The 24,892-nt window shown below is 35.2% G+C and overlaps 1 protein-coding gene across 1 annotated transcript in view; it reads right to left on the reverse strand.

Annotated features, from left to right (window-relative positions):
• The window catches only part of SLCO6A1 (solute carrier organic anion transporter family member 6A1), a 144,462-nt gene that overhangs the window by 115,505 nt on the left and 4,065 nt on the right, over window positions 1–24,892 (reverse strand). The window lies entirely within an intron of this gene.

A 24,892-nucleotide genomic window follows, 5' to 3' on the forward strand; every position in this document is an offset into this window, starting at 1 on the left:
TATTATGATTATTACAAAGCAAAATTTAAATTACATGATGTAAGTTTATTTTACATTATTCTGAATGTTTAAAAGCTACAGGCATGTAACAATTCCTTTTCTAAAACACAAATAGGCCTTAATCTCTACAAAATATTTGCAAATTGAATTTTTGAAGCTGTTTTTTAACTACTTCTATGAGTAATTTCCTAAAGAATAGTGATTGCTGTGTCATCGCACTTAGTACTGGTCTTGATTTTAATGTATTGCATTTCACATTATAAAAAATCAAAAACTATTACTAATATAATATTTATCTACCATCTAGAATAGAAAATAAACATTATCGAAATAGTTAAAGCCCAATGCATACTTCACAAACTCATTTGTCTCCCTTCCCTCCATAATCAGTATCCTGTATTTAAAGTTTACCAGTTGTTAGCCTTTTTAACATTTTTGACAACGCATATGTCCTTAGACAATATCAAGTACTGTTTTTCTTGTTCTTGAATGTGAAATAAATGGTACCACGTTATGTATATTTCTATCACTCAACATCCAACTAGGAGAAAAGTAATTATAAACACACTAAGAATTTGAAACAAAATTAATTGATGTAGGGATTGATTACAAAAGTAGTACATTAGTTGGAGTCCAAATGGTTACTAATCAAAATTCATGATATCTATGCAACCAAAGTTACCGGTGCATAAGTTGCTGCTACAATTGCTGCTGCTGCTGCTGCTGTTAGAACTGTAATCACTACCTTTTTTTTGCAGGAAGCCGGGAGCCCACAGTCTTCCTATGACAGGGAGCTCAACTGCTGATTCTGACACCCCTGCAGGTGCCAGAGCTCATGGGCTCTATAGTACTGATAGCATCACATTTATTCCTGAGCATAAATCCAGGAGCCTTTAATCACCCAGCATTGCTCCTGATGACAAAAACACCACCAGAAACAGAAAGGAAAAGAAAGTCTTCCCTTGGCCCTTTTTCAAATCTACTGCCACAGATTCATTGGCAACATGTAAGTCGAAGTCAGCTGGGCCCCAGCAACTCTGGGAAGTGTAGTTTCAGATTTCCCATTCCCTTGTAAATAGAAGTGAGTAATGGAGTTCATGGCCAACAGACAAATAACTTACAGAGTTCATCTTTTAGACTATTTGGTATACATTTTCACCTTTCCTCCCATATTTAAATTTTAATACCAAATAAGTAGCAATATCATCATGCTTCTGCCTGATGTATCACAATTATCATTTTACAGAGATGCTGTTACTCTTTCCCCCAAAAAAGAGAGATACATAGTCTAATCAATCACCATATCTATCTCAGTGTAATGCTAATCCTTCAGTTTAATCACAAACCTGAATGGATTTTCTTTGACCTAAAAACCAAATTGCAAAGTTAACCACCAATTGTTAAGCAAATATATCACAGCACTAACTAAATATTTGAGGGGAAATATATTGCCAAAGAAACCACGAGCCAGATTTGGAGCCACAACTAGTTTTAGCAGACCAATACCAGTAGGAAACAACCTATAAAAACTTTGCTGCACCCAGGATAAGAATTTTCTTTAACTTTTACATTAGATGTGGCCAAGGAGGATAATAGCCAATGTAGGAAATAAGTCCTGTCAGTAATTGAGTTTATCTCTAAGGTGGGGTTATTAATTCCCCTTCTAATTGAGGCATATTCTATAACCTAGAGATTAATTTATATGGTTCTATACCTTCTATAAAGTATTAATAGAAAAAATAGGAAAGAAGAGAGAAAATAAAAAACCAGAACATATACATATATAAACATATACACACACAAATGTACATAGGACATATTTGTGTGTGAATACACAAGACAAGCAAGTAAGAGGAAATGCAGAGCTGCTACAAGTTTTATTTCTCTAAATGGTTATGAGACTATAGTTGATATTCATAACTTCCTTCTTCTACTATTCACTCCCTCTTCTACCCCTTGATCCCAGATAATATACACAGATTGTTCTCTCAAAGCACATAGGACAGCACTACAAACTTGTTGCCTACTACTGGGAGTGGTTGAATGTTGTCTGCTACTAGGAGTCTTATCCGAGGCTTCAATAAGCCATCATAATTATCTATAAGACCAAAAGTTTCTGGTTATTGAGACATGAAGTAAAATCAGTGAATTACATGAACATGAACTTTCTGCTATACTTCTTTACTGTAAAATGAGTTCCTTGATTAGAAGCAACGTGTTAGTAAATATGGTTATAATGCTTTATATGGCATTCATTAAATCCAGTTATGGTAGTGTTAGCAGGACCATGATGACAAAATAAGAACCCATATCCAAAATAAATATCTAATTTAGTGAAGGGAAATTATTGCCCACTTCATAACAGAACCAGAACTATATAATACCTGCCTCCACGTAACTGGTTGGTTTCACTAAGGAATGGGGCCAGTACCTAGATTATATTGACTCTTCCTGGTAGCAAGGCAGGCATTCAGTAGTGCAATAACCAGACGAGCTCTGGTGAAGGTAAGGCCGTGTATTCACCTCTCATATAACCTCCATCCTTGATGTAATTGTGACTATAAATAAGATCCCATTGAACAAGAGATAGAATGGCTAGGGAAAGAGGTTGGCTAATATTCATACCTGTCTATGTACTTCATTAGTGAGAGCCTCTTGTGCAATGGCTTTCTTTTTGTGAATATTCATTCAGATAGGATAACTCTACTTATATGGAGAGACATACCACTTACACAGCCTTCCTAATTACCAAATGGTCAAACCACTGGGCAATGTTTGACAATATGGACAATCAGATGTACTGCTCAATGTTCTTTCCATGGGGAGGATTTCCTTTTTCCTCTACTTTTCAAGGCCTCCTCTGACCAAGTATATAATGCTACCACAGCATACTTCTACCATTGAAAAATCACAGAGGCTCACCAAAATTTGTGCCTCTTTCTTAATAGTGAGTGGTACAATAGCACAAATTTTCCTTCATTTCGGAAGAGAGAGTGTTCCATATACTCTAAACTAATTGGTGTCTTGAACCACTACTGAAGTGGCAAGCAAATTTTGATATATAGAATATTTTCTCATAGGAGAGATTTTATGTTAATTATTCTGGGAAGGCTGAATCTGATTTGAGTTATGAGTCTGGCAGCAATATGGTATGGGATGGGTTATAAGGGGAATTAGCATTCCTTTAACTCAGGTGAGGCCAATTCAATGTCTTCAAGCAAGGAATTGTTTCTCTTAAGATATAAGAGGAATAATTGTTTCTACTGGCAAAGAAGGTACAGGATTTGGGGTTTCATGGTTCTCAAGTTCACCAAATTTCACCCAGATGCCTTTATCCTAATTCGCAGGGTTTCTTTTTTCTCAAATCAATACCCCAACTCCCACAGAAGTGATCTGGTGAGTTTGAGTTCAACTTATGTTGCAATTCTGCCGCCTGGAGTAAGAGTTAGTATTGACCAAAAATATGTGGCTAAAAATAGTAAGAGTTTCTTATGAAACTATGAGAGAAGCTCACAGGTTTTCTAACCATACCCTAAACTTTTCATTATCCTTCTGTAAACTTTTCCATGCAGTTAAAGATTCCACCACAGGAGTCAATTGCAGCAGCTGTTTTGTCTTTCAATGTCTTGCCTTCAATAAGAACTTTATCCTAGGCATAATTTAAATGACTCTTTTTGTCGCTACATGCCATGGATTTCTAGTGAACCATAATTCACAGGCACAAATATAACTTTTGTCATTGGCTTCAAGCCCAATCATATCAGAGAACCAATTCCAGATTTCCATCTTTGAGGGTTTGTTAGTTTGTTTTGTTTTGTTTCTCCTGGTTCAATGACTGGTACAGAATATTATATCAAAAGTCATATTATTGGCTGGGTGCAGTGGGTCACACCTGTAATCCCTGCACTTTGGGAAGCTGAGGTGGATGGATACCTGAGGTCAGGAGTTCTAAACCAGCCTGACCAACATGGTGAAACCCTATATCTACTAAAAACCCTATATCTACTATATCCAACCCTGGTGGCAGGCGCCTGTAATCCCAGCTACTCAGGGAGTCTGAGGCACGAGAATTGCTTGAACCCAGGAGGCAGAAGTTTACAGTGAGCCAAGATTGCACCACTGCACTCCAGCCTGGGTGACAGAGGGAGACTCCGTCAAATAAAAAGGTCATATTATTTTTGTAATTATAGACAAATTACTTTTATTACACTGGTGAAGCTGAAAAAGTTTACTTAAACATTTCCAAGCATTTTTATGTTATATATCAGAATGTATTTTAAAAATAAGAATATTAATAAACACGCACATACTTCAACCAGTTTCTTAGCCAAACTATCCTTAATAAAATGTGATTCATATCTTTTCTGAAAAATATGTTTTAATAGTTTTTACAAAGTTAGGTGCAATATATTAAAGTTACTTTTTACAGTTTTGCAGTGAAGGGTTAACTGAACAGGACTGGCTTGTTTTAAAAAGACCTGGCCGGGAGCAGTGACTCATGCTTGTAATCCCAGAACTTTCGGAGGTCAAGGTGGGTGGATCACCTGAGGTTGCGAGTTCAAGACCAGCTTGATCAGCATGCAGAAATCCGTCTCTACTAAAAATACAAAATTAGCCAGGCTTGGTGGCATCTGCCTGTAATCCCACCTATTTGGGAGACTGAGGCAGGAGAATCGCTTGAACCCGGGAGGCAGAGGTTGTGGTGAGCTGAGATTGTACCATTGCATTCCAATCTGGGCAACAAGAGTGAAACTCCACCTCAAAATAAATAAATAAATAAATAAATAAATAAATAAAATAAAGGCCCGACTTCAGGAATGACTGTTTGGTGGCTCCCAGGAGAAAAGCTCTAAGCCCTTGGAATATTCTGTCCGATTAACAATGTTTTTATATGGCAGAGGCCTTGGGCCATATTGTACCAGTCTGATCACACAGTTTATGCTAATGATGTGATTTATGGTGAAGATCTTTCTTGTCATGGGGTGTGGGTGTGGAGTCTGAGTAGCTGAGGTTAGTCACAGAGGTGCTGCATGCCTACATGACTGACAGAAAACCCTGAGCATGAAGGCTCACATAAGCTTCCCTGGTTAGTAATACTTTGGGTGTGCTATCACACATGTTGGGAGAAATAAGCATGTCCATGTGATTCCACTGGGAGAGGACACATGAAAACTTGCACCTGTTTTTTTCTAGACTTCATCCCATGTGCCTTTTCCCTCAGCTGATTTTAATCTATATCCTTTCACTGTAATAAACCACAACCATGAGCTTATTCTAAGTCCTGTGAAGTCCTAGGGAAACATTTAGCCTGACTCTGATCTTAGGGGCTTCCAATACATAGTTAATAAATTTGAAGTTATTATAACCTCTATTGACATGTCACTGTAGAAAATGATATTTTAATTGATAAAAACTCTCTACAAGTGTGTAAGTGTCTAGTAAGCTCAAAACAAGCACTGTTCAATGAAGGATATTCTCAATTATATTTTCATATTAAACTATTTAAACCAAAATATTTCATTCAGAGAATATTTCTTTGAAAAATATTTTACAAGACAAAACTCTTCAAATAAGTTGTCTCTATTTATTATTACTTTGTTTCACCAAATTTAGCTATGTAAAACTATAGGTTTACTTAAGTTCATGCAATTCAATTTACAAAGTATAAATTTGCCTAATTAGAATAAAGGAACTATCCAAAGATTCTTTCCCAAAATAAATATTTGTACAAAGCACAATTAAAGGGTTTCTAAAATAAATCTTGTATGCTACTCAAGCTCTCATAGTTTGCTTAGTTCCTCTCTTAGTTTTGGAGGGATGCATTTTAGTATCTTCCCATTTTTAAGCTTTGTTTTCAATAATTAAAATTCAACAAAAGCTTCCAATATTTTAGAAGTATGGTGATTCATTCATTGAATACTTTAATGGAAGATTTTCAGCCGCTTTTAAATAAAAGTACAACTGCAAATTAGAGAATTTATTTATAAAACAGTTCAAAATCATAAATCAACTGAGGTTACTTTATAAAATAATGAAACAAAAGTCCAATATTTGTAAAATCTATTGTTTCCAGGAGGCAAAGAAAGCCAATGTATACCAATAAGATGAAGTATTAATACATAAAAACTTGAACGTGAATAAATGTTTGTAAATGTTGATGTTAAATACTATATTTTGTTAGGATACAATTACAAATTGTTTGTGTACCAATTCCATGCACATTTCTGCTTCACTGCTTTCCTAGTATGATAAATACATTGTCTTTACTATGATACTCTACACAAAAATTTGTGTAAATATCATTGTTACAGAAATAAATAATTTTATCTTCAAAAATGAAAATTTAAAAATACAGTATTCACATTAATATCAGGTGTTTATCTTCAACAGAATGAACTTCCAAAATTTTCATTTAATTTCACAAAAAACAAATTATTATTTGAGTTTACTTATTTTCTATTTGAAGTCCCCGATGGCACTGATACAAAGCTGGCATTATTTAACAATTTGAAAAATTGTCCTTCTGCTAACGGGGCGAATTCATTTACAGCTATTATTTTAATTTTCAGATGTGGATATAAAAATTTGGAATTGAAAATGAGTAAGATTAAACTAGAACAGTTAAATCTAGATGACTAAATCATACTTTCATGAAATGTTTTGTAAATAAGCTTTTTGCAGCTGCATGTGTTATCTTTTTCAGCCATAGTCTTCTAAAATCACCATTAACTTCAGCAGATTTATGTCTTCAGGTTTTTATGTGGTCAGTAATATCACTATGGCCTTTGATAAATAGTAAATGTATACAATGTACAAGTCTTCATCAATTTGCTTAAGAATAGCACATGGCATTTTTGATGTCATTGTGCCAAAAAAGGTATACTAGAAAGTAAAAAAGCCTTACAAATAATAAAATCATAAAATGATGGTGATATGCAGTATATGATAAATGAAAATACCGTGTACAAAGTGTGCTTAGACTATTATGCACTCTATGACTTTACTCTTTGGCCACTATTTCCTACAGATACTTCAAGCAAAGCTAATCTATTATGTCTAATGCTTCCCACTGACCTTACCAACAGGTAGGCTGGTGACTTCATGCATCTTGCAAGTTGCAGCATGGACCATCACAAATCTGGCTAATATACCAAGTGGGTGGCAGAACCAGTCACATCAAATACTTGCCCAACCACTCAAAATTGAGTGGAGTTAATTTTGGAGACTAGATACAAGATTACTTCATTTTTCAAGAAATGCACATCACACTGTCCCTGAAAGGAATTTTCATTAACACTACATGTGGACAAGGTCTAGAAAGAAAGAAAGGTTATCGCTGTGTTGTTTTTTAGATCTAACTCTACGTCAAAGTAAGAATTGTATTCAGCACACAAGTTTTTTAACCACTGTAAAACAAGACCAGGAAGAATCTACAAGCACAAAGTTAGGGCCAACTAAATCTATCCCAGCTTGTTTAAATAAACTATTAATAATAATACTTAGCAAAAAAGGGAGAAAACTGCAATGAAAAATAGGACAGCAGGCATAAACTGGAACTGTTTCAGGTAAATTAAAGCATATAGTCAACCAGTTAAGTAGTAAATATGTTCCCCTACAATAAGGCAATTAATTAAACAAAGCAAGGGAAAATTTTATAATGATAAAGAGTATAATTCCAATATAATAACTATCATTATATTAAGTATTAACTGACATAAGGTTAAATAAATAAAATGAGAAAATAAAGAAAACATAAAGAGAAACAAATCAAAACAAATCTCAATGTTTTCAAACTGTTATATATCAGGTGAGCAAAAATCAGTAAAATCACAGAAAATAGAAATATACAATTCTCCTAGATATATCAAATGTTAATGTTTTGTTATATTTTTCACATGAGTTTCCAAATATTCTATTTTAAAAAGTAACATATTAAGATACACTTGAACAACTGTCTTTGATATAGTTCCCTGACCTATTGATTACACTTCCATTAATAGTAGACTAAATAATTCAATTCTCTCATTCTGCCGAGAATATGAAAGTTAAAAGATATTTTTAGATCTGTCTGAAGACATACAAGAGCTAATTAAGAGATGAGAAATTATGGGAACAAGATTCAGGAGAAGAAGAAAACCCACACAGGTAATCCTTGCCTAACACAGACACTTGACACTTCAGTCAATTTAATTTAAGCAATAATGTTGTTACTGCATCCTAGAGATATCAGTGTTCCATATTTTCACTGGAAACAAGGTCATTACCGTCTCAAAATCTAGTTGCATCAGAGAAAAAATTCCAGATTTCCCATTTTTAAGGAATAATTTCATCTATCAAAAATTGATCATTTTTCGTTCAAATATAAAAGAAGACCCACTCTAAAAATGCTAGAAAATAAGGATTTAAGAATTAGGGCTTACATTCGAATATTGGGAGAACTGAGAGACAGAAGATTGAGGAAGTCACTTAAAATGTCAGGAAGTTACAGCCAGTAGGCCTGAGGAGACAAAAGCATAGGAAGCATAGAAGCATAAAAGTTAGAGTCCCATTTGTTAGGGGTATGCCCCACTGCCATCTCTCCTCTTTATTTTCTTCAAAAAGTCGCCAAGAAACAGATGCAATGCTCAAGACTCTCTGCAATAGTTCCCAGGAACTGCATCTGTCTACAGGAGCAAAGTGGGTGGTTTTTAAGTGTTCAGCAGGATACATGCAACCTCAGACCTGCAAGGATCTGCTTGCAAACACCTCTGGAGAAAGAGGACTCTCCTCTCCTTCTCTTCAACCTTCCAAATATCACATAAGTTACCCTCAGTGGAAAACTCTAAAAGAGAATCATATGGAAAAGGTGGCTTCCCAGAAATTTAAATTATTATCCAGAATACATAAGTAACTCAAACAATTCAAAAGAAAAAATAATAATAATAATCCAATTTAGAAATGGGCAAAAGCCCTGACTAGGCATTTCTCAAAAGAAGACACACAAATGATCATCAGATCTATTTTTTTAATGCTCAACATCACTAATCATCAGGGAAATGCAAATCAAAATAATAAGATATTCAGTTAGAATCGCTTTTATCAAAAATACAGAAGATATGTATTATCAAGGCTGTATAGAAAAGGAAGGCTTTATACAATGTTGGTGGGAATTTATGTTAGAATAGCCATTATAAAAACAGTATGGAGGTTCCTCAAAAACTTAAAAATATAACTACCAAATGATCCAGCAATCCCGCTACTGGATATACATTCAAATGAAATAAAATGAGTATGTCAAAGAAATATTTGCACCCCCAGGTTTATTGAAGCAATATTCATAATAGCTAAAATATGGACCAACCTAAGTGTCCACTGATGGATGAATGGATGAAGAAAATGTGGTATATATACATAATGGAATATTTTTCATCCATAAAAAAGAGTAAAATCCTGTTATTTACTACAACATGGATAAAGAACATCATGTTAAGTGAAATAAGCCAGACATGGAAAGATGAGTACTGCATGATCTCACTCATATGTAGAATCTAAAAAAGTTGATTTTATAGAAGTAAAGAGTAGAATAATGGTTACCAGAGGCTGGAGAGGGTGGAAGGAGGGATGCACAGAGGTTTGTCAATGGGTGCTAAGTTACAGTTAGATAGGAAATATCAATTCTGGTGCTCTGTTGCACAGTAGGATGACTAGAGTCACCCTATTAACAATAATGTATTGTATACTTCAAAATAGCTATAAGAGAGCATTTTGAATGTTCTCAACACAAAGAAATGATAAATATGTGAGGCGATGGATTTGCTAATTATACTGATTTGATCATTACACAATATAAACACACATTGAAATGCCACATTTTATCCCATATGTATGTACAATTATTATGTGTCAACTAAAAAATAAAATAACTATGATCAATATGCAAAGAACTTGTATTCACATTTTCACATTGCTATAAAGAACTACCTGAGACTGGATACTTTATAAGGAAAGGAGGTTTAATTGACTCACAGTTCTGCAGGCTCTACAGAAAGCATGGCTGGGAAGGCCTCAGGAAGCTTACAATCATTGTGGAAAGTGAAGCGAAAGCAGTCACATCTTACGTGGCCAGAGAAGGAGGAATAGAGTGAAGGGTGAAGTGCTATACACTTTTAAACAACCAGATCTCATAAGAACTCACTATCACAAGAACAGCAAAGGGGAAGTCTGCCCCCATAATCCAAACACTTCCCACCAGGACCCTCCTCCAACATTGGGGATGACAATTCAACATAAGATTTGGGCAGGGATGCAAATCCAAACCATATCAGGACTCTATTGGAAAGAATGGACAATATGCAACAGCAGGTAAGTAATGTGAGGAGAGAGATGGAAACTCTAAGAAAGAATCAAAATAAAATGTGAGAAATCAGAAACACTGCAGCAGAAATGGAAAAAAAAAAAATGTCTTTGATGACCTCCTCAGTAGACTGGATAGGGTCAAGAAAATAATCCACAAGCTTGAAAATGTGTTAGTAGAAACTTACCAAACTAGAAGCAAAGAGAAAAATGAAAGAAAAAGAACAGAGTATCTAAGAACTGTGCAACAATTACAACAGCTGTAACATACAAAAAGGGAATATCAGAATGAGAAGGAGAAAAAGAAAGAGAATAAATAATTTGAAGTAAAATGGCTGATGATTTTCCAAAACTAATGACAGACAGATAACAAACCAAAAATTCAGGAAGCTCATAAAAGACCAAGAAGCACAAACACCACAAAATCTACACCTAGACATATCATATTCAAACTGTGGAAAATCAGACAAATAAAATATAGAAAAAAGTCAGAGGAAAAAATAATACCTTACCTATGAAGAATCAAAAATAAGAATTACACTAGATTTCTCTTCACAAACTATGCAACCAAGAAAAAAGTGGAAAGAAATATTTAAAGTGTTGAAAGAAGAGGGAAAAAAAACCCCACTAATCTAGTATTCTTTATCCAGTGACATTATTCTTCAAACCAAAGAGAAAGAAAGATGTTCTCAGACAAGCAAAAACTGAGGATCTTGTCAGTAGTAGACCTGCCTTACAAGAAATGCTTAAAGAATTTCTTCAGAAAAAAAGAAAATTGTATGTTACAAAATTAGTTCTATATAAAGAAGAATAAATAAATAATGAAATCCTTTATTTTTCTTATTATTAATTGATATAATATATAACTACTGGTTCACACTAATAATGCAACAATATATTGTGATTATAGCTCATGGATAAGATAAATGAATGACTAAATAAAAATAAAAATACAACATCTCTAAAAGTTTATAATGCAGCTGAACTGTGCTTATACAGAAAATTATACTGTTAAAAGTCAAAAATAGAATATCAGAAAATTATGTAATCAATGATCTAAGCTGCCATCTGAAGAAGCTAGAAGTTTAAGAAAAAAGTGAACTCAAAGTATGCGATTATTACAGAAAAAGGTCAATAAAAAGGGTCAATCCATCAAGAAGATATAGCAATTATAAATGTGAAACCACTCCAAAAGATGTAAAACAAACACAAAATTTTAAGAACAAATAGACAAGCCAACAATAATATTTGGAGACTTCAATATCCTGCTTTTTATAATGAATAGAAAAACTAGACAGAAGATTAGTAAGAAAATAAAAGACTATTTAACTTATTTATTTATTTTTCTGGACAGAGTCTTGCTCGGTCACCCAGGCTGGAGTGCAGTGGCATGATCTCGGTTCACTGCAAACTCCACCTCCCAGGTTCACACCATTCTCCTGCCTCAGCCTCCCGAGTAGCTGGGACTACAGGTGCCTGCCACCACACCCAGCTAATTTTTTTGTATTTTTAGTAGAAATAGGGTTTCATCATGTAAGCCAGGATGGTCTCGATCTCCTGACCTTGTGATTTGCCTGCCTTGGCCTCTCAAAGTGCTGGGGTTACAGGCATGAGCCACCGTGCCCAGCCAAAAAGATTTTTTAGATGCCACAAATCAACAAGACCTAACAGACATCAATTCTACCGAACAAAAGTAGAATAAACATTTTTCTCAAGCACACTTGGCACTTGCTGCAGGATAGACCGTATGTTAGACCACAAAATAAGGCTTAATAATTTTTTTCTTTTTGAAACATGGTCTTACTCCATCACCCAGGCTGGCGTACAGTAGCATGATCATAGCTCACTGCAGCTTCAAACTATTGGGCCCAAGGAATCTTTCCACCTCAGCCTCCCAGGAACTACAGGCACACACCACAAGCAGCCAATTTTTACAAATTTTTTGTAGAGACTGGGTCTCACTATGTTGAGAAGACTGGTCTCAATCTCCTGGACTCAAGCAATCCTCTTGCCTCTAGACAGTGTTTAATTTTTGCTGCCACAAACATTAAATTATTTCTAAATTATGGGTCACAATTGTATTTATTCCTTGCATGCTGGATATTGTATGCCAGACATGTGTACAGTATGTTGAAAGGAGTTTGCTTTATGTTTTCTTCCTTTAAAAAGTGCTGAATGTTGTTCTGAAGACAGTTAATTTACTTCTAACTTTCCTTGGTCCTGTTAATGCTTTGTTGTAGGTTTTCTTTTTGGAAGAAGGTGGGGATCTAGAATAATCCTTTTAAAAGGCAAGGTCCTTAATTCTACAATGTGCCTTTTTTTATTGTCTCACTCTCCCAAAGTGCTAGGATTACAGATGTGAGCCACCACACCTGGCCAGTCTCAATAAATATAAAAAGATTGGAATCATAAAAGTATCATCTCTGACCAAAACAAAATAAAACCAAAAATAACAAACACAAATTAGAAAAGTCCACAAATATGTGAAAATTAAACAATACATTCATAATCAATGGGTCAAACAAGAAATCAAAAATGAATTAGGGCTGGGTGCGGTGGCTCACGCCTGTAATCCCAGAACTTTGGGAGGCTGAGAGAGGCTGATCACTTGAGCTCAGGAGTTCAAGACCAGCCCAGGTAACATGGTGAAACCCCATCTACAAAAGATACAAAAAATAGCTGAGTGCAGTGGTATGTGTTTGTAGTCCCAGCTACTCAGGAAGCTGAGATAGGAGAATCACTTGAGCGCAGGAGGTAGAGGGTGCAGTGAGTTGAGGTCATGCCATTGTACTCCACTCCAGGCAATGGAAGCGAAACTCTGTCTGAAAAAAAAACAAGAAAAAGAAAAAGTGAAATCAGAAAATATGTTGAGATGAGCAAAAATAAAAACACAATATGTCAAAATATAATGGGATGCAGTTAAAGTTAATACTTAGAGAAAATGCATAGCAATGAAAGCCTATATAAAGAGAAGAAAAAGCCCAGTATGGTGGCACACACCTGTAGTCCTTGCTACTTGGGAGGCTGATGCAAGAGGATCACTTAAGCCCCGGATTTCGAGGCTGCAGTGAGCTATGACTGCACCACTACACTCCAGCCTGGGTGACAGAGCAAGATCCTGACTAAAGAAAAATAGAATGAAGAGTTCAAATCAATAACATAATCTTCCACAAAACAAAAAAAAAAAAAAAAAACTAAACCCAAATCAAGAAGAAGAAGAAGAATTATTAGAACATGAATAAATAGAATATAAAATAGAAACAACAGAGAAAAATCAATGAAATAGAAGGCTGATTCTTGGTAAAGATCAACAAAGTTGACAAACCTTTAGCTACATTGGCCAAGAGAAAAGAGAGAAGACTCCAGCTTCACAAACACAGGCATGAAATAAGGAACATTACTACCGATTTCATGGAAATTGGAAAGATTATACTATTAAATAATTGTAGAGCAACAGTTAGAAATCTAGATGCAAAGGAAATATCCCTACCTAGCAAGACACAAGCCGTAGAAACTGGCTCAGGAAAAAAACAGAAAAATTGAATACATCTACAACAAATATACAGCTTGATCATAAAATTTCCCATAAGAAAATTCAGGGCCAGATGGCTTCACTGGTACATTTTACCAAATGTTATTTCCCAAATTTTCTCAGAAAATAAAAGGACAGAATACTTCCCTACTCATTCTTTTTCTTTCTTCTTTTGTTTAACTACCGCACCCCAATTCCCTATTTATACTATTAGACCAGTATTACCTTGACAACAAATCCTGACCAAAAAAACATAAACTACAAAACAGTATCACTTTGACTATAGATGTAAAGATTTTTGACAAAACACTAGCAAACTGAATCCAGCATATAGAAAAATGATGGTAAACCTGATAAAGTGGGATTTATCCCATTAACGCAGTTAGTTCAATATATGTAATTAGTGTAAATCACTATATTAATAAAGGATAAAAACCACAGTATCATCAAAATGCCAAGCATTTGACAAAATCCAGCACACTTTCATAATAAAAACACTCCGAGAACTAGGAATAGAAAGCAACTTCCTCAACTGATAACTTTATACATGAAAAACCCTCAGTATACTTAATGTTGAGAGACTGAAAGCTTTCCCAAGATAAGGAACTAGACAAGGTTGTCCACTTGTACTACTTCTATTCGACATTGTATTGGAGGTGCTTGCCAGGGAAGTCAGGCAAGTAAAGGAAATAAAAGTTATCCATATTGGAAATGAAGAAGTAAAAGTATTCACAAATGACATGATCTGGTACACATAAAAGTGTAAAGAATCCACACACATACAAAACAACACACTAGAGCTAATAAAACAATTCAGCAAGATTCAGCATATAAGACTGATATACAAATATTTAAAGTATTTCTATATACTAGCCATAAACATGCTTAAGATAAAAGAAAATCCAAAAGAAGTAAGCAAAAGAAATTGTAAGACTTCAAAAACATCACTGAAAGAAACCAAAGGCCAAAATAAAAGGTAAAACATTGCATGTCATGGATTGGGAGATTTAACATTGCTTAAGTGGCAATAATCTCCTAATTGACCTACAGATTCCTCACAATCTCTACAAAATCCCAGCTGACATTGTGCAGAAATTGACAAGCTTATTCTAAAATTCAGATGAAAATACAAGGAACCCACAATAGCCCAAACAATCTTGAAAAAAAACAAAGATGAAAGACACATACTTCCTTTCTAAATTTAAAATCTACTACAAAGCTATGTGTGGTACTGGAATAAGGATAGATGTATAAGTCAATGGAGTGTAACTGAGAGTCCACAATTAAATTCATACATATAGAGTCAATTAGAGTGGATTTTCTAATTTGCATGAGGAAAATGTTTTGGAATCAGTAATAGCAGTTGCACAACTTGGTGGATATATTAAAAGTACACTAAATTGTTCACTTCAAAAGGAAAATTTTATGGTTTGTAAATTATATTGGTTTTTATTTTATAAAAGAAAAGTTGCACGTAAAGAGGCCAACTTTAACCCCACAATGACAAAAACAAAACAACTCTTTTTCTGTAGGAGGTCTCAAAGACCATCACTGGTTCAATAGTTCACTAGAAGGATTCAAAAGTCTCAGGATATAGTTTCATCCATAGCTATGACTTACAAAACAACAGCAGTAAAGGGAAAAGGCACATGGGGCAAGGTCAGAAAGAAACCAGGTGCAAGTCAAGAATCTCTGCCGCTGGAGTCAAACAGTACACATTTAATTCTTTTAATTTTAAACTGTGACAACTATGTGAAGTGTTTTCTAACCAGTTAGGGAACTGTGGGGACACTGCAAAAATCCAACAGCCAAGATGGCAGTCAAGACCCAACCATGCAGGTAGACCTCTCTCAGGTCTGCTATGTTAACACTGTTGTGCACACTGGTCCTTTAGAAAATCATAAAAATGTGGCACATACACACCATGGAATACTATACAGTCATAAAATAGGATGAATTTATGTCTTTTGCAGGGACATGGATGTATTGTATTAGTCTGTTCTCACACTGCTAATAAAGACATACCCGATACCGGGTAATTTATAAAGGCAACAGGTTTAATTGACTCACAGTTCCACATGGCTGGGGAGGTCTCACAATCATGGTGAAAGGTGAATGAGGAGCAAAATCACATCTTACATGGCATCAGACAAGAGAGAGTGAGCAGGGGAACTCCCCATTATAAAACCATCAGATCTTGTGAGACATATTCACTGTCATGAGAACAGCACAGGAAAGACCCACCCCCATGATTCAATTACCTCCCACTGGGTCCCTCCTACAACACATAGGGATGATGGGAGCTACCATTCAAGATGAGATTTGGGTGTGGACACAGCCACAGCATATCATTGGTTAAGCCAAATTGATCAAGAATAAAGAAGAGAAGACCAAGAATGAATGATAGAGTGGACATCACAACAGCTCCTACAGACATTAAAATAATAATAAAGACCATTATGAACAACTATATACCAAAAATTTAGCACCTTAGATGAAATAAATAGATTCTTGAAAGATACAATTACTAAAATGACTCAAGGAGGAACTTTTAAAATCTGAATTTCTGCATATCTATACATGTAACTGAATTAGTAATTTTTTCCTCCCAAATTCTTTATTGTGTATTTCCTAAAATTAAAGGCATTATTCTACATAACCACAATACAGCTATAGAAAACAGGAAATTAACATTCATACATTACTAACATCTAATGCTTAGATTCTATTCATATTTTATCACATATCCCAGCAACATCCCTTATAGCAAAAGTAACTGGTTCAGAATAAAGCACTACATTTTAGTTGTCATGCTCTCTAGTCTCCTTCAGGTTGGAAGATTATCTCAATCTTTCCTTAACTGTCATGACTGATGCTCCTAAAGATTATATACCAGTTATTTTATACAAAGTCCCTCAATTTGTGGGTTTTCTGATGTTTCCCCATACTTAGATTCAGATTGTACATCTTTGGCAAGAATATCACAAAATTAATGTTGTGTTTGCATTATATCCTATCAGGTGGTACCCATTATTTATTTGGCCCACTACTGGTAATGTTAACTTTGATCATTTAATTAAGATGGTATCATCCAAGCTTCTCCACTGTACTCTCCCCATATGCACTTGTAATTTAAAAATGTTTTGGGAGGAGGTACTTTGTTTTTTCTTTTTTGTTTTATTTACATATTTATTTATTTATTTATATTATTTTACTTGAAGTCCTAGGGTATATGTGCACAATGTGCAGGTTTGTTACATATGTATACATGTGCCATGTTGGTGTGCTGCACCCATTAACTCATCATTTACATTAAGTATATCTCCTAATGCTATCCTTCCCCACTCCCCCAATTCCATGACAGGCCCCAGTGTGTGATGTTCCCCCACTCTGCGTTCAAGTGTTCTCATTGTTCAGTTCCCACCTATGAGTGAGAACATGCAGTGTTTTCTGTCCTTGCAATAGTTGGCTCAGAATGATGGTTTCCAGCTTCATCCATATCCCTATGAAGGACATGAACTCATCCTTTTATATGGCTGCATAGTATTCCATGGAGTATATGTGCCACATTTTCTTAATCCAGTCTAGCATTGATGGACATTTGGGTTGGTTCCAAGTCTTTGCTATTGTAAATAGTGCCACAATAAACATACACATGCATGTGTCTTTATAGCAGCATGATTTATAATCCTTTGGGTATATGCCCAGTAATGGGATGGCTGGGTCAAATGGTTTTTCCAGTTCTAGATCCTTGAGGAATCACCACACTGTCTTCTACAATGGTTGAAGTAGTTTACAGTCCCACCAACAGTGTAAAAGCATTCCAATTTCTCCACATCCTCTCCAGCACCTGTTGTTTACCGACTTTTTAATGATCGCCATTCTAACTGGTATGAGATGGTATCTCATTGTGGTTTTGATTTGCATTTCTCTGATGGCGAGTGATGATGAGCATTTTTTCATGTGTCTGTTGGCTGAATAAATGTCTTCTTTTAAGAAGTGTCTGTTCATATCCTTTCCCCACTTTTTAATGGGGTTGCTTGATTTTTTTCTTGTAAATTTGTTTAAGTTTCTTGTAGGTTCTGGATATCAGCCCTTTGTCAGATGGTAGATTGTAAAAATTTTCTTCCATTCTGTAGGTTGCCTCTTCACTCTGATGGTAGTTTCTTTTGCTGTGCAGAAGCTGTTTAGTTTAATTAGATCTCAATTGTCAATATTGGCTTTTGTTACCATTGCTTTTGGTGTTTTAGTTGTGAAGTCCTTGTCCATGCCTATGCCGTGAATGGTATTACCTAGCTTTTCTTCTAGGGTTTTTATGGTTTTAGTTCTAACATTTAAGTCTTTGATCCATCTTGAATTAATTTTTGTATAAGGTGTAAGCAAGGGAACCAGTTTCAGTTTTCTACATATGGCTAGCCAGTTTTCCCAGCACCATTTATTAAATAGGGAATCCTTTCCCCATTTCTTGTTTTTGTCAAGTTTGTCAAAGATCATATAGTCATAGATGTGTAGTATTATTTTTGAGAGCTCCATTCTGTTCTGTTGGTCTATATCTCTGTTTTGGTACCAGTACAGTGCTGTCTTGGTTACTGTAGCCTTGTAGTATAGCTTGAAGTCAGGTAGCGTGATGCCTCCAGCTTTGTTCTTTTGGCTTAGGATCATCTTGGCAATGCAGGCTCTTTTCCGGCTCCATATGAACTTTAAGGTAGCTTTTTCCAATTCCATGAAGAAAGTCATTGGTAGCTTGATGGGGATGGCATTGAATCTATAAATTACCTTGGGCAGTAGGGCCATTTTCACGATATTGATTCTTCCTATCCATGAGCATGGAATGTTCTTCCATTTGTTTGAGTCCTCTTTTATTTCATTTAGCAGTGGTTTGTAGTTCTCCTTGAAGAGGTCCTTCACCTCCTTTGTAAGTTGGATTCCTAGGTATTTTTTTCTCTTTGAAGCAATTGTGAATGGGATTTCACTCATAATTTGACTCTCCATTTGTCTGTTCTTGGTGTATAGGAATGCTTGTGATTTTTGCACATTGATTTTGTATCCTGAGACTTTGCTGCAGTTGCCTATCAGCTTAAGGAGATTTTGGGCTGAGATGATGGGGTTTCCTAAATACACAATCATGTCATCTGCAAACAAGGACACTTAGACTTCCTCTTTTCCTAATTGAATACCCTTTAATTCTTTCTCTTGCCTGATTGCCCTGGCCAGAACTTCCAATACTATATTGAATAGGAGTGGTGAGAGAGGGCATCCTTGTCTTGTGCCAGTTTTCAAAGGGAATGCTTCCAATTTTTGCATATTCAGTATGATATTGGCTGTGGGTTTGTTATAAATTGCTCTTATTATTTTGAGACATGTTCCATCAATACCTAGTTATTGAGAATTTTTAGCATGAAGGGCTGTTGAATTTTGTCAAAGGCTTTTTCTGCAACTATTGAGATAATCACGTGGTTTTTGTCTTTGATTCTGTTTATATGACGGATTATACTTATTGATTTGCATATGTTGAACCAGCCTTACATCCCAACTTGATCATGGTGGATAAGCTTTTTGATGTGCTGCTGGATTCAGTTTGCCAGTATTTTATTGAGACAGGCCAACATTCAAATTCAGGAAACATAGAGAACACCATAAAGATATTCCATGAGAAGAGCAACCCCAAGACACATAATTGTCAGATTCACCAAGGTTGAAATGAGGGAAATAATGTTAAGGGCAGCCAGAGAGAAAGGTCAGAAAGCCCATCTGACTAACAGCGGATCTCTCGACAGAAACCCTACAAGTCAAAAGAGAGTGGGGGCCAATATTTAGCATTCTTTAAGAAAAGAATTTTCAACCCAGAATTTCATATCCAGCCAAACTAAGCTTAGCTAAACTAAGAGAAGGAGAAATAAAATCCTTTACAGACAAGTAAATGCTGAGAGATTTTGTGTCACCACCAGGCCTGCCTTAAAAGAACTCCTGAAGGAAGCACTAAACATGAAAAGGAAAACCAGTACCAGCCACTGCAAAAACATGCCAAGTTGTAAAGACCATTGATGCTATGAAGAAACTGCATCAATTAATGGGCAAGATAACCAGCTAACATCATAATGACAGGATCAAATTCACACATAACAATATTAACCTTAAATATAAATGGGCTAAATGTCCCAATTAAAAAACACAGAGTGGCAAATTGGATAAAGAGTAAAGACCCATCAGTGTGCTGTATTCAGGAGACCCATCTCATGTGCAGAGACACACATAGGCTCAAAATAAAGGGATAGAGGAAGATCTACCAAGCAAATAGAAAGAAAAAAAAAAAAAAAGCAGGGGTTGCAATCCTGGTCTCTCATAAAACAGGCTTTAAACCAACAAAGATCAAAAGAGACAAAGAAGGCCATTATATAATGGTAAAGGGATCAAAAATAAGAAGAGCTAACTATCCTAAACATATATGTGCCCAAACAGGAACAGCCAGATTCATAAAGGAAGTCCTTAGATGCCTACAAGGAAACTTAGACTCCCACACAATAATAATGAAAGACTTTAACACCCCACTGTCAATATTAGACAGATCAACGAGACAGAAGGTTAAGAAAGAGATCCAGGACTTGAATTCAGCTCTGCACCAAGCGGACCTAATAGACATCTAGAGAACTCCCCCAACAAATCAACAGAATTTACGTTATTCTCAGCACCACATTTCACTTATTCTAAAATTGAACACGTAATTGGAAGTAAAGCACTCCTCCACAAATGTAAAATAACAGAAATCACAAAAAAACTCTCTCAGACCACAGTGCAATCAAATTAAAATTCAGGATTAAGAAACTCACTCAAAACTGCATAACTACATGGAAACTGAACAACCTGCTCCTGAATGACTACTGGGTAAATAATGAAATGAAGGCAGAAATAAAGATGTTTTTGAAACCAATGAGAACAAAGACACAATGTACCAGAATCTCTGGGACACATTTAAAGCAGTGTGTAGAGGGAAATTTATAGCACTAAATACCCACAAGAGAAACCAGAAAGATCTAAAATCGATACCCTAACATCACAATTAAAAGAACTAGAGAAGCAAGAGGAAACAAATTCAAAAGCTAGCAAAAAAAAAAAAAACAGAAAAAAACAAAAATCAGAGAAGAAAAGAAAAGGAGATAGAGAAAAAAAAAAAAACCTTCAAAAAATCAGTGAATCCAGGAGCAAGGTTTTTAAAAAGATTAACCAAATAGATAGACTGCTAGCAAGACTAATAAAGAAGAAAAGAAGGAAGAATCAAATAGATGCAATAAAAAATGATAAAGGGGTTATTACCACTGATCCCATAGAAATACAAACTACCATCAGAGAATACTATAAACACCTCCATGCAAATAAACTAGAAAATCTAGAAGAAATGGATAAATTCCTGGACACATACACTCTCCCAAGACTAAACCAGGAAGAATTTGAATATCTGAATAGACAAATAACAGACTCTTAAATTGAGGCAATAATTAATAGCCTACCAACACAAACAAGTCCAAGACCAGACAGAGTCACAGCTGAATTCTACTAGAGGTACAAAGAAGAGCTGGTACCAGTCCTTCTGAAAGTATTCCAATCAATAGAAAAAGAGGGAATCCTCCCCAACTCATTTTATAATGCCAGCATCATCCTGATACCAAAGCCTGGCAAAGGCACAACAAAAAAGATAATTTTAGACCACTATCCCTGATGAACATTGATGCGAAAATCCTCAATGAAATACTGGCAAAGCAAATCCAGCAGCACATCAAAAACTTTCTCCACCATAGTCAAGTCAGCTCCATCCCTGAGATGTAAGACCAATGGAACAGAACAGAGCCCTCAGAAATAATACCACACATCTACAACCATCTGATCTTTGACAAACCTGACAAAAACAAGAAAGGATTCCCTATTTAATAAATGGTGCTGGGAAAACTGGCTAGCTATATGTAGAGAGCTGAAACTGGATCCCTTGCTTATACCTTATACAAAAATTAATTCAAGATGGATCAAAGACTTAAATGTTAGAACTAAAACCATAAAAATCCTAGAAGAAAACCTAGGTAATACCATTCAGGACATAGGCATGGACAAGGACGTCATGACTAAAACACCAAAAGCAATGGCAACAAAAGCCAATATTGACAAATGGGATCTAATTAAACTAAAGAGCTTCTGCACAGCAAAAAAAAACTACCATTAGAGTGAACAGGCAACCTACAGAATGGGAGAAAATTTTTGCAATCTACCTATCTGACAAAGGGCTAATATTCAGAATCTACAAGGAACTTAAACAAATTTATAAGAAAAAACACAAACAACCCCATCAAAAAGTGGGCAAAGGATATATGAACAGACACTTTTCAAAAGAACACATTTATTCAGCCAACAGACACATGAAAAAATGCTCATTATCACTGGTAATCAGAGAAATGCAAATCAAAACCACAATGAAATACCATCTCACACCAGTTAGAATGGTGATCATTAAAAAGTTGGTAAACAACAGGTGCTGGAGAGGATGTGCACAAATAGGAATGCATTCCATTTTTGGTGGGAGTGTAAATTAGTTCAACCATTGTGGAAGATTCCTCAAGGATCTAGAACTAGAAACACCATTTGACCCAGCCATACCATTACTGGGTATATACCCAAAGGATTATAAATCATACTTCTATAAAGACACATGCACACGTATGTTTATTGTGGCACTATTCACAATAGCAAAGACTTGGAACCAACCCAAATGTCCATCAATGCTAGACTGGATTAAGAAAATGTGGCACATATACACCATGGAATACTATGCAGCCATAAAAAAGGATGAGTTCATGTCCTGTGCAAGGACAAGGATGAAGCTGGAAACCATCATTCTCAGCAAACTATCACAAGGACAGAAAACCAAACACTCATAGGTGGGAACTGAGCAATGAGAACACTTGGACACAGGGTGGGGAACATCACACACCTGGGCCTGTTGGGAGGTGGGGGACTGGGGGAGGGATAGCATTAAGAGAAATATTTAATGTTAATGATGAGTTGATGGGTGCAGCAAACCAACATGGCATATGTATACCTATGTAACAAACCTGCACATTGTGCACATGTACCCTAGAACTTAAAGTGTATTTTTAAAAAATACTACACAAAGGGTACATAATGCTGCACAAACTCTTTCAGAAAAAATGAGGAGGAAAGATAAGAAGGGGAAAAACATCCCAATTAATTTAGTGAAGCGACTACTACCTGCTACTGAAGACAGACAAAAATACTCTAAGAAAACTGCAGAACAATACTTTCACAGAAACAAAAAATTTTAACAAAATTTTGGCAAATTATATCCAGCAATATGCAGAAAAAGACAACAATCCAATAAAAAGGACTTATCCTAGGAATGCAAGGGTTGTCAAATACACAAATATCAAAAAATGCAATATATCATATTAATAGAACAAATTTTTTCCTATGAATATCTCAATAGAGGGAGGAACACGCATGTGATAAAATTCAACACCAATTAATGACAAAAAATTCTCAGCAAACTAATAAAAGAAGAGATATCCTTAAATTGACAAAAGGCATCTTAAAAAATAAAACATACAGTTAACACATTTAACTGTGAAAGGCTGAATTTTTTCTATCTAAAAATCAGAAAAATATCAATGAACATTGCTTTTCCTAATTTCTATTGACCATTGTACCAGGGAGCCTAGCCCGTGGAATAAAATAACTAACTGTAACAAAAAGCATCCAGATTGGGAAGAAGTAAAACTGTCCTTATTCACAGAATTCATGTATATTAAAAAATCCTAAGGAGTCTGCAAAAAAAAATGGCTTCTGTAACTTAATAGGTTAATTGAACAAAGATGCAGGATAGAAGATGTAAATGAAGATGATATATCCAGCATGTTCAGTCATGAGAACTCTTACTATCGTTAAGAGGTCAATTTTCTCCAAATTTATAGACTCAACAAAATCTTAGTAACTTTTTAATAGAAACTGACAAGTTTATTCTAAAATTTATATGGAAAAGCAAAAGAATAGCCAAAACAACTTTAAAAAGAATGAAGTCAAAAGGATACCTGATTTTAATGCATATAATAAAGCTACAGTAACCAATGCAATATAATATTTGCATAAGTATAGATGTATTAGGAAAATAGAACTGAATAGAAAGGCTCTAAATAGACTCAGAAAGAGATCAGAGCTTCCACAAAACTACCAAGATAATTTAATGGATTAAAGGGCACTGTTTTCAGTAAACTATACTGGAATAAAGCATTTTTTTCTATGTGAAAAAATTTTAAATTTGATCCTTTCATACACTAACACAATTCATTCAGAATGGATCAGAGACCTAAACATGAGAGCTAAACCATAAAACTTCTAGAAAAAAGCAAAGTAGAAAACCTTCATGACATTGAGTTAGGCAATAGTTTCCATGATAAAAGCCAAAAAGAATGAATCATTTAAAAGATTAATAAATTATACTTCATCAAAGTTGAAAGTTGAATCCTTTTTTCATCAAAAAGACACAGAAAAATATTCAAAAACAAGCCACGGATTGGGAGAAAATATTCGTAAATATTTATTCAACAAAAGGCTTGCATCCAGATTGTATAAAGAACACTTCACTCAGTAATAAGAGAAACAACCCAATTTATTAAAGGGCACTTCACAAACAAAGACATGCAAATGGATAAAAAGCATATAAACATGTTCGAGACAATTGGTCATTGGGGAAATGAAATTAAAATCACAGTGTATTCCATTATACAATCACTGGAATAGCTAAAATTTTAAGAACTGACAATACTAACTATTAGTAAGTAGGTGGAACTGGAACTCATATATTGCTGACTGGCAGGATCGCAAATGGTACAGCCACTTTGCAATTTGTAATTTGGCAGTTTCTAGCAGGTACACTTAAATACTTCTATAGCCCAGCAATTCTATTCCTAGTTATCTATCCAACAGAAACAAAAACGTATGTCCACACAAATATGTATATGCAATTCCTCT

This window comes from Piliocolobus tephrosceles, chromosome 4 (genome assembly GCF_002776525.5).
Source record: "Piliocolobus tephrosceles isolate RC106 chromosome 4, ASM277652v3, whole genome shotgun sequence".
Lineage (NCBI taxonomy): Eukaryota > Metazoa > Chordata > Mammalia > Primates > Cercopithecidae > Piliocolobus > Piliocolobus tephrosceles.